General features: G+C 34.8%; 1 pseudogene; it reads right to left on the bottom strand.

Moving 5' to 3' along the window:
* Window positions 1-522: 522 nt before the first annotated feature.
* On the bottom strand, window positions 523-1,553 carry LOC129065502 (serine/arginine-rich splicing factor 6-like; annotated as a pseudogene).
* Window positions 1,554-19,312: the final 17,759 nt, after the last annotated feature.

The following is a 19,312-nucleotide window of genomic DNA, read 5'->3' as shown; positions in this document are numbered from 1 at the left end:
CAAAATGCTTCCCACATCCATGATTCTGTCTCTGTTCTACTTTTTTAATTAGTTTGTTTTTTAGATTCAATTGTTGATATGTATTTTTGCCATTTTATTGTTCATAGTTTTTAAGGGATTGGCAAGAAATATTCAAAGTCATGAAAAACAGCGACCTACAACCAAGTTTGTTCTACCCAGCAAAGCTATCATTTAGAATCAAAGGGCAGATAAAGAGCTTCCCAGACAAGAAAAAAACTAAAGGAGTTCATCATCACTAAACCATTATTATATGAAATGTTAAAGGGACTTGAGAAAAAGCTATTGTAATTCTACAAAGAAAGGAGGAGGTTGTCATGCCACCATTTCTTTAGAACCTCATCTTTTTTGTTTGTTTTTTAATAAAAAATGGCCATGGATTTATGTGTGCCCTCGTTTTCAGATTCCTCTTGCAAAAAGGCCAAGTACAATGTGGAAATGTAACTGCCTCAGCCAGTAGGAAAGTTGTTTCATAATAGTGTACAAAGAAGGTAGAATTCTGGGTTAATCTCTGAAACTTGATCTGGACTATGACCTTGACTTTGAACAGTATCTAGATCTGGATCTTGAAGATCTTTTTGGTGGAGGGGATACAAGAATGAGCCTTTGAGGGTGGAACAGGTATGGGAGAATAGGAAAGAAACTGGCTTCTCCATTTTGATTTTGACTTTGTACCACCTTTTCCATTTTCTTTGGAGGCTCAAGATGGAGAATGAGACCTGCTTTGAGATTTTTCATACACATCATTAAGTCTTGCTTCCAGAACAAGAGTGGAGCCTGAGTCAGACTTAGGCTTCAATTTGATCTTTGATCTAGACTTCCTGCCTTTTAAACCAAGAATGTGATCAGCCTCAGCTCTGAGACCCAGATAAAGAGCAACTTTTTAAATACTGTAGCTGCTCCCTGGGCCTCCTACTTTGTCACCTCTTTCTAGATGGAGACCTTGATATGCTTCTGGTGTAAGATCGACTATGGCTCTTCTGTGTTTTATATTAAGTGAGCCTCATAACTGTCATTTCTGTCATTTATTTCTGTACCATCTAGTAGTTCATCCAAAGCATGTTTCATGTTAGAATGGGAGCTAAACTCAATGACTTCTTCTTTGGTGCATTCTTTGTGAGTGTCCACATAGGTAACATCACTCACGTGGCTTATGAACTCCTTTCACTCTGGCCAACTGCAAAGACCAAAAAGATTTTCTACAGTAAGTCTGAGTTCTATACAAACAAGTGGTACAATACATATCTATCTCTCCCAGAGGTTCTCTGGCTGCTGCAATCCACCTTCACCACTGCGGCTTCCGGAGCTGTAGCCCGCAATCCCAGGGAGGCCTGCGTGTGCTCCATGGTCACAAGCTCTCCCCGGAGGTCCTTGCTGAGCTGCTCAACTGCATCGCCCGTTGGCGTCTCAAGAATCCTGAACTCCAGCAAGCGCTGCCCATTTTTGAGATTTATCTCAGGGAGACGGCTATAGCCACCGACAGTGTTCCCTGTCCTTCTCTCTGCTGTAGCAGCTAAGGGATTGACATGTGTCATGTCTATGGCAGGCGAGGGGCCGGAGCATGGGCTGTCCAACTGAAAATCACAAAGCAGAAGCCAGGGTGCAGATGTAGGGCTCTAAGAGCCCTAACAAGCACCTTTCAAGGCAGCCAAGTCCAGCAACGCAATCCAATTTACACTTTTTTTTTTTTAAAAAGTCCACTGAAATAGTTCTCCCTGATTAGATTATACTTTTGATGTTAGTGGCAAATTTAATAAATACTATGAAAGTGAGAGTCATTTAGCTATTATGTCAAATAAATTAATAGAAGTGCAACCAATATTCAAAATTATAATTACCATTATTTATATTACACTCCCTTGGATGGTTTCATTATTAATTTGCTTAATTCTAAGCATAAACCTGCTGGAGGAGATCGTCAAGAGGACATGACCACTGGTTGCCCTGTGAGTTGCTACAGGGCACTCAGAGGTTTCTCACCCTGTCCCCTGTCCTTGGAACTATGGTGAGCTCACCATTACCATGACAAAAGCTGTTTCCAAGTATTCAGACTTGACTGAGCAATGTGTTATGGACACCAGTATATGTAACTGAACCCAGTTAGGACCTTTCAATAAACATTTGTGATTCTAGAGACTATGTGTAGAAATCTACTCCTCTTGGGACCACCCAAGACAAGCTTCCTTTGCAAGTTCCCTTGCTTATTCAAATTACCACCTACCACTCTGGAGTGGTGTGATTCCTTCTTCAGTCTCTCCTTGCCTGCTGTGTATGGGAGCCAGTTTACAAACCAATAAACCCTACGTGATCTGTACTGTTACCTCCATTTTACAGATGAAGGTAATATGTATTAAGGAAGGTAAGACTTCCTTAGTGTGGTTAAGTAATTGTGTTCCACAGTCAATAAATGTAAATCTAACATAAAATTCTAGGTTTTGGCTGTAATGCCTATTTTTTTTTAACATTACAAACTAATTCATCCAATTATGAAAAATCACACCCCTGCAAAGAATGGAGACACTATCTATATAATGTCTAATCTAAACTTGTTATTTAAACTTGCTGGGAAAATCTATGTGGAACTAGTAGGTTGAAAAGGAAAATACAATAGAATATAATAGAATTTTATTCCTCCCATAACAGTCCTTTTAAACCTATTATGTTTGGCTAGTTCTTCCCTGTCCATTGGATGATATTTGGGGTAGGATATATGACTTTTCTGATCACTCTCTTAGATAATAAAAATAATCTCTGGTTACATTAGCCACAATTAAGTTTTATTTCTGTATGGCAAGATTCAGGGCATGCTTCTCCAAAATATGGCACCTTGGCATATTGAATATTTTAAGCTGAAGGAATCTGAGAAATGGCAGGCCAAGGAGGAACTCTCTGACCTGCCCTGTCTCCCAGAAGTAGGTCATAAGACACTTGTGTGAGAATTGTCTATCCCATACTCAGAGGAAAGAAACAGCCTGTTTTCTGAAGACCAAGGGATGCTGAGAGGAATTCAAATAAATAGACTGTGCTAGGTTCCCCCCAGTTGATCATCTTTAGTTCATATCCTTTTGTCCTATCACATTTTTCCCACATGATTTTCCACTCTTCGTGAAACCTTGCAGAAAAGTGCTCAGGTGTAACAGCTTCTTGAGTCTCATTTCTTCATGAAAGTTCTCTTGTGACACACTAAATATATTTGTATGCTTTTCTCTTGGTACTCTGTCTTTTGTTACAGAGAACAAGAGCAGAGAATCTAGAAGGGTAGAAGAAAAACATTTTTTCCTCCCTTGTGGTTTCTAGAATATCCATTATCATGTTATAGTAAAAACTATAACCTTTAAAAAAATTATAGTTTTTCCATTTTTCCATATTTCAGCTAGAGGCCTAAAGTGGTTTTAGGCAGTGGTCAGCCTTTTCTATATTTCTTTTGTTTTTTCCAAGAATTATGATAGTTACATAACAGGTATCAAATGTGAAAATATTTTATAGTGAACACTTGTATGTGCACAGCTAGATTATACCACAAAACTTTTGCTGTTCTTGCTTCATCAGATATATAACTCATTACCCAAACCTCTAACCACCCATCAATTTTTCTTATTTTTTGATAAATTTCAAACTAAACTCCATATATCAGAACACTTCTAAATATTTCATCATGCAGATCTTAGCAGTCAATATTTTAAGTACGGTTCTTTTTTTTGATGTCAAATTGATACATAATAAATCACACAAATTTAATGTATACTTTCTGATTTTTGACAGATGTACATAGTCTTGTAAACCAAATTAAGATATAAAATGTTACCAACATCCCCAAAACTTTGGTCATTCACTTTAGACTCATACTGCATGCTCCCCACAAGAGGTAAATATTGTTCTGATGTTTTTAGAGCATATATTAATTGTGTCTGTTTCAGAATTTGAAAAAGCATGATCTCTTTTTATTGGTGAGAAGTTTTGCACTGTATGAATATACATCAGTTCGTTAATATAGTCACCTGTTAACGGTCTCAGCTGTTTCCTATTTTTTTAATAATTAAATGAATTTGCTTTGGAACTTCTGAGTATATGTTTTTTGTGTACTTATATTTTCATTTTAGGGAATAAATATCTAGTAATGAAATTACAGGACCATTGAGTATGTGTATGTTTAGTTACATGAAATGACACAGTTGCTCCACATTGTCACCAATTTTTGGTGACATCAATCCATTCATTTTAACCAGTCAGCAAAGTGTGAAATGGTAGTAATGTTAGTTTATTATGGTTTTCATTTTTCATTCCCCTAATCATTAATGATGTTGAATACCTTTTAATGGACTCACGATGTATTTCGAAAGTTCTATGCATGTTAGCTGGAGCAAATTGCTCGATTGTTTTTAGTATCTGTCTCATAAATATGTCTGGTTCTGATAATTGCTTTGAATCTTCAGAACTTATTTTTCCTTGACCTTTTGTATGCTTATAAATTTTTAATTGGAAGCCTAAAAGGTTGTGTGGGACAGTAGATACTGAGGTAAATATTTTCTTTTGCTTGTAAAACTGAAGTCCTTTCATTTTGCCAGGGCTGTAATGAGTGGACGTCTGCTAAACCAGTCAGGAGCTGAGCTGGGTCCTTGGCCCCTTGTTGCTATGATTACTCTCACAGCTTTCAAATTCCTATGGTGGTAACGTAGCTTTGGGGTTTGGGTTAATTTTCAGAGTTTTTGTTTGTTTGTTTCCTCAATATCTGCTCCCTTCCAGATCTTGGGATTTTCTTTTTATGCTGTGGCTTAAAGAAAATCTTTTTTTCCGCCATCCTTCCAGCTGTGTTGCATTATTATATCTGCTCAGTGCCTGTTAGCCTGTAGAGGCAGGTGAGGGTCTAGGCTTTCTTTGATATTCTGACTTAACCTCAGTCTAAGGAGGAATGGTGTCCCTGAGTCTTCATCTCCATAGTGTAGACTTCACAGGAACTACTTGCCCTCTTATGCAAAGTACTGGGCCTAGTATGTATTCCTGCATTTTCCCCTTCAGATTGTGCTGGTTTTGTTTTTATTTTGGTTTTTTTTTGTTTGTTTGTTTGCTTTCTCCAGCTGCCTTGGATTTGCTCCATGGTTCTAAAGACCCCAGGTAATAGCTTTTATTGCTTTTACCCTTCTACTGAAGGTTGTTATCTGAAGGGAAGATGAGAGAGGCTCTTCTCTGTAAATTTCCCCAGCAGCTGGCATTCCCCACTCCTAGCACAGGAAAAGCTTCTTCTGGATTTTCCTCAATCTTCTGTGAGCAGCTGGTAGGATGTGCAGAGGAAAGAATCTCCAAAAGGTATGACCTTGCTTCCCTATGTTTGTCACTCCCAAGGATTTCACCCTTTCACATTTGCCTACACTTGATTTATATAAGAGATTCTTTAGAATGTTGTAGCCGTATCTCCTTACAGGTTTATATTTTGCTCTACAGCATCTGTCTTAGGTAAGTAAATGTTAGTGTCCAGTTTATTTTTTCATGTGACTGTGTTTCTACAGATTTCAGGTTACTTGCTTGTCCTGCGAATTCTGTTCTATCGTGGGTTCAAGAGAATGCATGAATTTGAAGTTTGTCCAACTTTTGCCTTGTAAAGATAAGAGGGATATCTATGCATCCCTCTACAACTCTGAATTTATTCTAAGCCGCCCAATTTTATTTTAATTAGTAGCCTTTTTCAGCCCGATATATTTTTATCATTTTGCATGTAATCTGTTTGTCCATATTTAAGTATAGTCGTATGTGAAGTATATTTCTTGTAAGCAGTATATAGTTGAGTTTTTTCTACTGACTACCATTTCTATATGTCAAGTTCCATTTTCTACTTTTTATAACAGCTTTATTGAAATATAATTCAAGTATCAGGAATGTTTTAAAATATATTCTCAGAGTTATATGAATGGCTTTTAGTGTATTCAAAGAATTATCAACACAATCTAATTTTAAAACAAACACAAAAACCAAAAACTTCACATAGGTTAACAGCTAACATCAGCCCTTGGAAACTACTAATCTACTTTCCTCCTCTTCAGATTTGCCTGTTCTGGATATTTCATTTAACTGGATTCATAAAATATATGATATTTTATTACTAGCCTCCTTCATTTAGAATAATGTTTTCAAGGTTCATCTGTGTCGTAACATGTATCAATAATTCATTATTTTTATTGCCAAATGATATTTCATTACTACATGAATATAAAACATTGCCTTTGTTTAATTAGTAGAATGGGTTTTGGTCTTTTACTTTTTAGTTTTATAACCAATGCAGCTATAAACATTTGATATAAGTTTTTATGTGGACATATGTCTTTATTATTAGGTAGATAGCTAGGAGCAGAATTGCTGTGTAATACGGTAACTCTGTATTTAACATGTGAGGAACTGCCAGGCTTTTTAAAGTGGATGTACACTTTACATTTCTGCTTTGTGAAAAGGCTGTATATGCAAACGATGGAGTCAAGAGGCCAAAGAGCAAGTCAGACAAGTCCAGCTTGGTGGTTTAAAGGTTTAGTATGTGGCCGTAAAGAAGAATGAAATCTTACCATTTACAACAACATGGATGGACCGAGACAGTATTATGGTAAGTAAAATAAGTCAGACAATACAACATTGGTGGCAACAATATAACATTGATCTCTACACCTTTGTCCCCCACCAGACAAAGTGCTTATATCTTCTAAGCAGTGAAAATAGGTGGAATGTCAAAGGGACCAGATGCCAGAAGATCTGGTTCCAGGGTGAGTTATGAGATAGATAACATTGAGGGTACCTCACCCTGGATAGAGAACTAATGAGAGTCCTGTGATCAGCCCAGAGCTTTGAGTATGTATTCCCAGCTCACCTTGGGGAAGAAGGGAGAGTTAAGGTGTTGGTTCACCCAGATGTTAAGATGTTGTATTATCTTTAAGATAGTCACTTATGTTCCATAAAATTTTCATCAGCAACACATAAGGATTCTGATCATCAAAACTGCAAGAGCTTGCATTTATTACATAGACCAAAATAGGGTTACCATTTTGACCAGTATTTTTCTTTTCACATATGATTAATAAATTAACTATAATTTTCTTGGCTAATTACTTAAATCACATACATAACAGGAACATGTTTATAAGAGTGATGAGTTGAATTTACAGCTTCAGGAAACCCTAGGTAAAATAACTACCTCTCAGTATTTCAAAGTACTGTGGGCTGAATAGTGTTTACACCAAACTCATACATTGAACACCTAACCGCTGGTACCTTAAAATGAGACCTTATTTGGAGAGAAGGCTTTTCTCTTATGAAGTAATTTATTTAAAGTCAGGTCATTTTGGTGGGTCCTCATTCAGTTTGACTAGCCTCCTTGTAAAAAGGGAAAATTTGGACACGGAACAAGGTGTAGAAGGAAGACAATATAAAGACATATGGAAAGACAGACATCTACGAGCCAACAAGAGAGGACAGGAACAGATTTTTTTTTTCTTAGCTCAGAAGGAACAAACCCTGCTGACACCGTGACCTTAGACTTCTCCCCTCCAGAAATGATAGATAATAAATTACTGTTGTTTAAGCCACCCAGTTTGTGATACTTTGCTAGGGCAGCTCTAACAAACACACACGAGGGAATAGAAAATGAATGAATTTATTTTAGGAACCCAGCCACCTTTCACCTCCATTACTTTGTCCTTTGCTATCACTTAGATTTGCCTTTCATTTTCATTAGTCTTGCGGTGCGCTACAGAACAAATGTTGACTTTTTACAATGCTGACACCATGTTAAGCTCCTGTCTGCTCCTGGCAGGTACTCCCTTCCTTAGACAAGAACATTTTACCCAGTGACAGAACCTAACACAAAGGAGTAACCTGCCAGCAGCTTTAATATATCTATGGCAACAAGATTGGAATGCCATTTACCACTAAAGTTCAAATCAACAGTTCTGTGGCAGGAGGATAGGATGCTAAAATCCCAAATAGCTCTTTAATCCAAAGGCTAAAGAAGCTACACTATTTAATTCTGTTTTCTTATGACTTCTGTTCAGTGACTTTGACAGCATACAAAGGGTGGAGCAAAAGTAAGTTTACAGTTGTGAATGCATGAAACAGAGTTTATTCTTGTATTATTAATTCTTATTATGTTATTTTCCATATGAACAACTGTCAACCTACTTTTTCCCCACTCTGTATAGGGAGAAACTAAAAGATTTTTTTCTGTAACACTTAAATACTTTATTCTCATTGTTTTCGCAGTTTCTGATAAGAAGTCCATTATAATTCCTATCTTTATTCTGCTTAAAGTAAGGTGTTTCATTTTCTTTTCCTTTTTTTCAAAATTTTCTTTGTCTTAGGTATCCAGCAATTTGAATATAATATGCTAGATATGACTTTGGGGCATTTACTCTGCCTGTTATTCTCTGAGCTTCCTGGATATCTGGTTTGTTTTCTGTCATTAATTTTGCAAATTTCTGAGCCATTATTAATTCAAATATTTCTTCTTTTTTTTTTCATTGTTTTCTGCCAGTAACCCAATTATGCATATATTACACATTTTGAATCTGCCCTGCATTTCTTGGATGCTATATTCTTTTCTCTTTTTCCTTTTTTTTTTTGCTCTTTAAATTTCAGTTTGGTATCTATTAGTTTATATTTAAGTTCCCTGATTCTTTCCTCATCAGTTTTTAATTAATTAATGAGTTCATCAAAGGCACTTTTTGGTTTCTGTCACTATATATATATTTTTTTTATTTCCAGCATTTACGTTATTTTTTTATTGTTGTTCAATTACAGTTGTCCCCATGTTCCCCCAGTAGTGTCCTCCTCCCTACCCGGCCCCACTTCTCACATTCAATCCCCCACCTCTGCTTCCTTTAAATTATTTCTTTGAGTTTTTATTGCCCCCTTAAGCTCTTAACAGATTAATCAGAGTTATTTTAATTTCCTTCTCTGCTATTACAACATTTGTGTCTATGAGCCTAGTTCTAATGCTTGCTTTGTCTCTTCAGGCTGTGTTATTGCTTGTTCTTCAGCATGCCTTGTAATGCTTTATCTAAATCTGCACATGATGTATTAGATAATAGGAAGTGAAGTAAATTGGCCTTTCCTATAAAGTTTTATGTTAATCTGGCTAGAATTTGACCTTGTTTAATGCTTGCTGTAATTATAGATAACAAAGGCTTCAAATTCCTCTAGTGTATTTTTTTGTCTCTCCTGTTGATTTTGGGTTATCCTAAGTACTTTTCTCCAAAATTATGTTTCACAAGGTTATTTGAGCTAAAATCCACCATTATTATACTAGAGTCTCGTTGATTTGGTAGTATAGTAGAGAGGAGGGGAAGTTTTATATAATCTTATAATTAAATCTAATTCTTTCTGGGACCAGTGTGACCTTTCCACAGCTTTCTTAGCATTTCCTTCCCCATTTAAGAGAGACAGAAAGTAGAATTTGGAGTGAGAGAATTGCCTTTCACCCAAGTGGAATAGGGGCTCTGATAAAGCTTTCATTCCTGGAGAGGAGGCCTTTCACATGAAATGTGCTCTGGTCCTATTTCACAAGGATTGCTGTTTCTCTCTCCCGTTGGAGCCATAAGGTGATCTTTCTAAGCTCTTTACTGTGAAAAACAGTTACTGGTTCCTTGAGGTACAACCTGTGAAATGTCGCCCCCCTCCCCACTGCTAGGGCAGCACCAGGAGTTTCCTACTCCTGCTAGTTCTTCTCAGCCTCTGGCAATTTGTCAAAATTACCATTTAAGTGTTCTTACTGGTGGTTTCTGCTCCAAATAAGCAGATATCGACCATGACTCTCTGGATTCAACGGTCTCTCCAGACTTGCAGGTGCTGGTTTGAACTGTGACAACAGGCCTCTCCGCCCAAGGAAAGTCAGTGATTGTAATTTTGTTTAGCTTTTTCTTGTAAGGATGGGAACGACAACTTTCAAGCTCCTTTCATTTCCGAGCTGAAACCAGAGTTTAATTTAAATGTTGAGAACAATGAAGTATTTTTGGTTTACTTGGTGTGTCTTTGTGTATTATGATTATGCTATTGAAGTACAAATTGGTGTACATTTAAATATAATCAGATAAAAAGATTTTTTGACACTGGAGACAAATCTTGCTATAGGTTGAATATTCTGATATCTTTTTTTTTTTGTCTTTCTTCAAGTGGGTAGTTTTGACAGTACATAGCAAGGCAAAAGTAGGTTTTCAGTTGTGAGTATATGAAACACTGAATTTATTCTTGCATTATTATTATTTATTAATTCCCAACTGTAAACCCATTTTTGACCCACACCATATTAATGTAAAATGTTTTGAATTTTTGGAAAGGTTTTTTTTCCCCCCCCCAGAGATTGATTGATTGATTGATTGATTGATTTAAATTTATTTTTTCAAATACATTTGTCTCTGCCTACCCCCCACCACTTTCCCTTGCCCCCTCCCTCCTTCCCTCCCTCAGCTCTTCCCCTTTGGTTTTGTCCATGAGTCCTTGCTATATGTTCCTTGACTTGCCCCTTCCCTTCCTTTTCCCCGCCACCGCCCCCCCCGCCTTAGTGGAACCTAACCAACAATACAAAGATGCAAGGAAAATAAGACCAGCAACACTGAAAGGAAAAGAAATCAACAGAGACAAGAGGGAAGGAGGAAAGTTTGTTTTTTGTTGTTGTTGCAGAAATTGAGAATTTCCCTAAGGAGCAATTTCATAGATTTCCTTTATAATATTGATCAATTTTGACCAATATCATTTTTTTCTTTAAGACAAATTTTGCCTATATCAGTAAGTTATTTATTTTTATGCTTTAAAGATCATGAAATAAGATACTTTATAACTAATTTCTAAAGAAAATCTTATGAAACAAATATATACAACTTCTTGTTCTTCAGTTACTGTTCTTCCTTTGTGTCTATTTGTGTTTTGTCCCAGACAATATACCAGTATTATTATTTTTACAGATATGCTCGATCCATTAGGAACACTTATGATTACCAATCTGTTTTTCCAGTATAGTCCCAATTCACTTTTTTACTCTCAAGAGTTATTCTGATTTGAATGATAAACTGTTTGGTCATCGTTGTCTGATCCAAATTAATGGTGATACTCAAATCTGTTCTTGTATCACTGAAAATAGCATTACTAATAAGGCACCTATTAGTCATCAATTTGAGAGAAAATAATAAGACAAATTAGGGTTTTTCATAATTTCATTTGGCAAGCTAATCGTACCCATTAAGATTGTAGTGTGATACAGCAATTTATATTACAAAATCAAAAGTGAAAAACAGACATGGAAATGGAGGATTTTTCTACTAACTCCAATAGTCTTCCTGACTTAGACATGACTAACATGAAATATAGCAAATTACTATCACCATTCAGAATGTAAGAACAAACCTAGGTGTATCTGAGGAATTAATTTTTATTATTCTTTGTAAAACTAACACTTTCTTAATTTGAAATTCAAACAAAGTTGTCATCAAAATTTTACTATCTAAATATTCAACTTGCCCAATTTCACTCTAGGCAGAAGTTTTTGAAAGCTTTTTCTCATGACTAGCCTGCAACTTATCTGAATATATGGCAGGGGAATTGTTCCCTGTTGTTACTATAATAGCTTTCTGTACTTTTTGACTCTGTTGACCACAACCATTTGTCTCATGAATTAAGTGCTGTACCTGCATTGATTTATCTGCTATAGCACTTGTCCTGGTTTAAATTTAATTATTTTTGTGTATGCAGCTTGTTGCATTAGGTTTTATGTATTTATCCATCTAAAATATATTTTCTCATTTATTGCTGGAGCACCTGGGCACCCTAAAATGAATGAGTTAAACAAATTTACAAGTAATAAATCTATCCATTTAGCCAGAAACCTATTTCTACTATAACAGCTGTAACCATGTGCTAAATAAGACCACACTTATACTTTATCTTGCATTTTGAATCAAAGAACTCACAAAATAAAATGCTTCCACATTATTCCCAACTCAGTTTACTTAAAATCCAAACATTTATAGCCATTACTTTATCAACATAGTTGTAAACTATGTTTTTCAAGTATTTTGTAGTTAAACAGTAATGTTTCTTGGAGTACCTCTGCCAAATAGTAGTTTTAGAAAATGCTTCATACTGACTGCCTTCTGTGGTTAGTAGATTCTATAATATGGGGATTGGTGGTGTCATGGCAAAGAGCTTAATGAGTTATTTATCCTGATGGGAGTTTGATGGCTTACTCTCACATATAGGTTCTTGAATGATAAGGCTAAGATTATGACATTGATGTAGTGTTCTTAGGATAGATATAACTTTGTTAACTCCCCAGCTATTGATAGTCAAAAACACATTGTCTTTGAATCAACGGATAGCTTACCCTGGTGGCCCAAGAGTAAGGGATCCGCAAAAGCAAAACAAATAATTAGAATAAAAGTGAATATGGGCTTTCAGATGCAGAAGGATTAATCAAATGGCTATACAAATGGAGGTGTTAAACAGTGGGTACACAGAGAAACAATATTCAATGTCAAAATTGCAGTAGGAGTGATCTGTCAGGAAGTTCACCAAAGGAAGGAGAAGGAACAGGGTAAGCCTCTGATGATGCTTGCCAAAGTAAGAACCTTTGTGCTCATAATTGTGCTTCTGACTATAATCTTGATTCTAAAGTATATTGGTAAGCCATTTCTGTGTAATGAACCAGGTTACAATTTAGTGGGTTAGAAACTGAACATTTATTCCTTAAGATTTAAGTATGAGCTTGGTGTTTCTTCCTGTGTGAGTTCTATTGGCTAATCTTAGGGTTCAGTTGATAGCTTGACTGAGACTGGAAAATCTAGAATGACCAGTCTCTCATGGTTTGCCATTGGCCAGGATAAATGAAATGACTTGTCCACAGAGCTCTCTTTATTCAGTAGGATATTGCTGACTCATTCATGTGGAGATAGTCACAGTGTTCACAAAAGCAGCAAGAAAGCACAAGTCTCAATACACAAATACTTTTAAGTCTCTGTGTGCAAAACATACTGCCCCATTGCCCAAAGCAATTAACACAGATAAGCTTAGGACCTGGGAGTGATCTGGACACAAAGAAGGATAATATTGTGGCAAATTTTCCACAAATTCTAACATACGGAGATTTTAGAGGCAGTTTAAGTAAGCAAGCCAAAATGAGGAGAGGAAAAAAAATATTCAACTTTAGATAAAATATATAAGGTTGACTATTTTTGCAGGACTGTATTATTCTAGGAACTAAAATGACTATAGTGCTTTTTATTATCAGAGAGTGATAGAATAAAATTAACATACCATTCTCAGATTTTATTGAAGTATAGGGGAAGTACTAGCTTTCTGAATGCATTTCAGCAGGTGTGGAAAGGGAATAATAATATTACTTTATGACCACAGCCTTCGATTTTTTGTTCAATGTAATGGTTAGAGCTAAGAAGTAATCTGATAGAGTAGAACCTTAAAACTGTTGGATCTAGCCCATCACTATATTTCACTTGGTCTATTCAGTGATAATAAAATATATATGCTGGCCAGATGTAAAAATAAGGAGATTTCTCATACAAAAACAAACAAACAAACAAAACGAAACACTAGATTTTGGTATCATTGAAAAAGTATAACATTCCTGAAACAAGTTTGAGCTACAACTGAGTTTTGGCTAGATTCATTGCTTATTCCTACTGAATTGTGAGTGAGCTTACACCATGTCACATGGCTAATACAAGTATGACAGCAAAACCTTGACTTTCCTTGCTATACCTAGACCATACACATTCTACCATCGTAACCTCATATTGTTGATATAGTACAGAATTTTATTTCTCAGATATGGCTATATTTTCTTTTTTCCCTTGTATTATTTTTCTCATTTCACAATTTTTGATATTAAAATTTTTAATACAACAAATTTATGGAAGTATATGACCACCCTTACTGTACATATTTCCTATATAATTTCCTAGATTTGTTTTTTTCTGTATTCAAGTGCTGCATTAAAAATTTTTTTTCTTTCAAATGAGTTTTTAGCATATGTCCTAAGAGTCTTGTGTTTCTGAGATCTTTTCTGTTGTTTATTAAATTGAATGCCAATATGTAGTATCTTATTTAAAAGTACTTATGGGTTTCTACTTTAAAAATGACAATTTATTGTATTTCATACAGAATTACATTGAGAAATTTAATGTCACATGATTCTTTTTGTTAAATATTTTATTTATTTATTTTCAGAGAGAGAGAAAGGGAGGGAGAAAGAAAAGGAGAGAAACATCAATGTGTGAGAGAAACATCAATCAGTTGCATCTCACATACGCCCCAACTGGGGACCAGGCCTACAGCCCAGGCATGTGCCCTGATCGGGAATCGACCTGTGACCTTTTGCTTTGCATGATGACACTCAACCAACTGAACCACACTAGTGATAGCAGTGCCATCTTATTCTTAATTCTTAAAAATGGTCTATCCTTCATAATTGGAACGCTTATATTTTTACATAGTACTGTGATGTTTTGAGTTTCAGATTTTCTTAATTTCATTTGTTTGGCAAATCAAAGTTGATTTCAATCTAATGTCATTTATATATACTTAGATTTTTCAAATATATGAGTATATCCCTTTTTATAAAATAGCTCAGCTTCCCCATTTAAAATTTTCCTTTTTAATATTCACATATTAATGCTACTAATTTTATATTTTATATTTCTTAATTCCTTTTATTTATTTATTTTCTTTACTCCTTCTCCTTTTTGGGCAGTTGGGGAGGTTTCCTCAATTTAATTTTCCATTTGTACTTTAGGCAATTATACTCAGTGTTCACTGAATTAAGGTAATGTCAGTGGTAACTTAAAAACAAATAAGCATGAGAATGGATTTGTAAAATATTTTACAAATATTTAACATTTTTCAAATAACCAGTGTTTATAAATAGGTAATAAACAAACAATACATGCATTTATCTTTTATTCATAATTATCTTATTAATAATAAAATTACATTTTTAAATTAGATGACACTAAAGTTTATATCAAAGGTTTAGGTATTAAAGCATGTAAAACAATTCTGAGCACACGTTAATAATGCAATGAGAACTGTTCCTGTAATTATTAATGTGCTCATACATTTATTAAATATGGCACAAATACCCTTTGTGACAGTAGGGATGGACTTGGAAAACATTCTTCTAAGTGAAATAAGCCAGTCAGAGAAAGACAAATGACATATGATTTCGCTACTATGTGGAATCTAATGAACAAACTGACAGGATGACAGCTACTGGTACAGGGTGGAGGGTTTGAGCAAAAGGGACAAAGGACTATGGACTTGGACAACAGTGTGGTGATTGTCAGAGGGGGAGGAGGTATAAGGGGACTAAATAGTAATGGAAAAATAATACAATAAAAAAAGAAACTCCAGAAGAAAATGCTAAAATACGTGGGATGCATGACCCCTAGTAAGTGCTCAATGATGGTTTACTAAATGAAAGAATCAGTGTTCAAAAGGTACTAGACAACATTCAGAGCAGGTGAAAATAGAGTCAGAGAGTTGCTGGAAAGTCAACAGCTAGTGTTAACTATGAATTCCTCTTAAACCTGGGCACATAAGATAAACCTGTCAAGAAAGGACTAATAATCTCCAAATGTGGTAGAAACCTAGGTCAGAACTGTCTAGACCAGGCTTAAATGCCAAAGTCTCACTGAGTTCAAAAAATAAATCTTGGACCACTAATATACCTAGATCCATGGAGTTAGTAAACCAAGATTACATATGGTAAGAAGGTAGCTTTGTATTATAAAGAACTAAGTATTTGGTAGGCTGAAGACCCACTAAGAATAGGTACCAAAACTTAGAAGAAAGGCCAAGATTCTAGCCTAAAAAAAGGAAAATTCAGTATTTTTCAGAGCAAAACTGTGAAAGTTTCAAAAGTAATTTGATGGTTCCTTGGAGTAAATTATTGTCTTAATCATGTAGGTTAAGTATAACTCATGACAGAAAAAAAAGGAGGTTGGACTCTATGCGGGGTCTAACTAGCATGGGATAGTCCAACAAGGAGTTCCATTAGCCTTATGTTCACAAACGCTTGCCCTACCACCAGTAATAATTTGCATCTCATTTTGGTGCCTTCATGGATGCCCAGATAAAAGGCTCATCATGTATACCATATGCGACATGGGTTTCTTCATTATTCATGTGTCAACTGCACAGGTTTGTGTCAATGCCTGCCTTACTTCTTATAATAATAGTTATTATGTAAACAATCTAATCTGAGTGCTAATACATGTTATTTCAACTGAACTGAAAAAAAAAGAGGGGGTATATATATAGGCTAAAATTTTAAGTTAACTTTTGATAGCCTTATATATTTGAAAGTCTCTTTATCATATAATGACAGATTTATCCCTTAAATTTAAACCTTTGCACATGCTATTTTCCGTGTGTGGAATAATATTTCCTCTACTTACCAAGTTATTTAGCTCTCATTTTTCCTTAGTTTTGATTTAAGATATATTCTCTTGTTTTAAGTATCTGAATTAAACTACCTACATTTTTTTAAATTACTTTATAATTGCTTGGTCACGGCACTTACTAAGATTATATACTTGTCCTTTGACTTTTCTATGCCCTATAGAATATACTCTCTATAGAATAACATCATGCCTTCTTGTTCATTATTTTATTCCCAGCTTTAGCTGGGAGTAGATTAAGTACATATTTTAAATAATAAATGGGAAGAAAGTAGAGAGGGGAAGAAAAGGTGGGTAGAAGGAAGGCTCAGATTATAGATTTTCATTTTCCTCATTGCAAATTTTATTTTTCACATCTGTGCTCTGGGTTTTTATTTCCTGAGCTGTTATTTCTGTTCATTTATCATCCTTTTGATACTGTGAGAATAAATAGATAATTAAAATTATTTGGGCTTCTCCTTGGAGTAGTTGTTAAATAAGTATAACAAAGATACATGTTGAATGTCAATATAATTCCCTGTGCAGTACTTTAAATTATTATCCTACCTGTCCTGCAGGAGTTGGGGGTAATACTGTTTAATCATTTTAGAATCATAAATGTTCTGTTATTTTGTCCACCGTGGGCTGATTGTAGTACATGGTGTCAGTACACAAATTCTTTTTTGACATTAATTTATGATAATGTTTTTTAAATAATGCATATATATCAGGGTTTCTTATTTTTATTAATTTCTTGACTTATGTTTTTTATAAGGATGTTGAAAACTGACAGAAATTAAAACAAATTATTAAAATGTTTAAAATATTTTATCTATTTAAAACATACTGTAAGAAAGCATATATTGAGCATTTAAAGCATTGATTTGTAGGTAGAATATGTTTACATGTATTTTATCCATAAGGACTAAAAAGGTAATGCTTACATAGCCTTTAAAAGGTAATAGACCAGAGGCTTTCAATAGGAAATGAATTAATGGGTCCATTGTGCATGAAATCCCATTTTGTTAAATGGAACAAGCCCATCGGTCTTTATTGATCTTGTTGCTTTTAGATTGGTTATGCCTCCAGTTTTCCTTTTATTTAATCAAGGCTATTAGGTGAATGTAGTAAAATAGTCTTGAAAACTTATGACAATCAATTTCTTAAAATTAATTTCAAATTTAAATTGCCCTCAAATACACTATCATAAACACATCACAATTTAAATGTAGGACTGAAAACAATTAATATGGGATCTGTCCGTAAAAAATCCAGCCATTGTTAATGTAACAAGAATGGTTTGTGAGACATCAATGTAACCTAGCAGCCAAGGAGAGTGGGCTGATTGTGCATATATAAACAGTGATGACTTAACTGTACTAGTCAGTGGGGGTGGTAGACACCATTGAGTGGGCATGTGTACTGTATGGATGGCCCTTGTATTCAAAATGACTGAGCTAGTACAGAAACAAATCTGCATCAAATTTTGTATTAAGCTTGAACATTCCTCCATGGAAACTATTCAGATGATTCAGAAGATGACAGCTATGAGCATCTGGTGATTGGCAGCTTCATCATGACAACATTCCCGCTCATGCACCACATCTCATGCAGAGTTTTTTCGCAAAACATCAAATCATCCAGGTGACGGAGACCCTCCAAAGCCCAGATTTGGCACCATGCGACTCTGGCTTTTCTCAAAACTGAAATTACCTTTGAAAGGGAAAATATTTCAGATCGTAGGTAAGATTCAGGTAAATATGATGGGGCAGTTGATGGTGATTACCTGTGAAGTCCCTAGGTGCCGACTTTGAAGAGGACTAAGGTATCATCATCCTATGTACAATGTTTCTTGTATCTTCTTCAATAAATGTCTCTATTTTTCATTTTATGAAAATTTGACAGACCTCATGTAGTACTTAGGAAGGAATGAGTATAAAGTAGTATCTAATTACATAAAAACAATGAATTACATTGAATTTTAAGGGTTGAATTTTCATGTCAGAGAATATATATTGGGAAACATTCAAGTTTTGATTATATGCAAATTAATTACACATGCTTACATCCTTATACATCTTTTCAGGCCTAATTAGAATAAAGTAAGGAGTTTTACTGATTTTTAGCTTTTCACTCAAAATGAGATAAAAACCTTTGTTGAATGCAAAAAGTCTGGCTTGCCCATAATTATATACTTTTCCAAAATCTTATAAACTGGGAATAATCATTAAGAGACACTTTTAAAGACTCAGTAAGCTGGATACATTTAATATGGGACTATATAATTTTTTCATGATTGCCTTTTTTTCTCTTTCTTAAAATATATATAAGTATGTATGCAGCCCCATATGCTCATATATATACATACACACATACACACATATATTTATAATCTAAAGATTTATTCCATCATATTGGAACAGAAATGTCGTCATACTGGTTATTTTAAAATTAATACTTGGAAGACAGCATTCATTTATCCTATCCCAATCTTCAGAAGAAACAACACAATACAAAGAAAGTACAAGCATCATAGTTTGGACCCTCATTATTAGAAAAAAAAAAAAGATTAGAAAACTGCATATCTATTTTTGGGGTTGTTTATTTTTTTTTCTCTTAAACCTACTCTATTAACCTTTCAGTAGTAATTCTTTGATTTTGATGCTGCTGTACTAATTCAGTTGTCATAGTTTTGTTAGAAAATGTTAGCATTAATTTATCCTTTTAAGAAATACATTGAAACAACCATTAGGAGGTCAACGATTTCCATAGCAAAATTCATGAGAAATTAAGAGAAATAAATCTGACTGGTTCTTAATATAAAAGCTGTATCTTGATAGTCAACTATTCAGTAGCTAAATATTACACTTATGTAGTAT

Source organism: Pteronotus mesoamericanus, unplaced genomic scaffold, assembly GCF_021234165.1.
Source record: "Pteronotus mesoamericanus isolate MK-2021 breed Mesoamerican mustached bat unplaced genomic scaffold, CSHL_Meso_final contig_180, whole genome shotgun sequence".
Lineage (NCBI taxonomy): Eukaryota > Metazoa > Chordata > Mammalia > Chiroptera > Mormoopidae > Pteronotus > Pteronotus mesoamericanus.
Note: the sequence above shows the minus strand (reverse complement) of the source record. Positions and strands in the feature narration are given on the sequence as shown.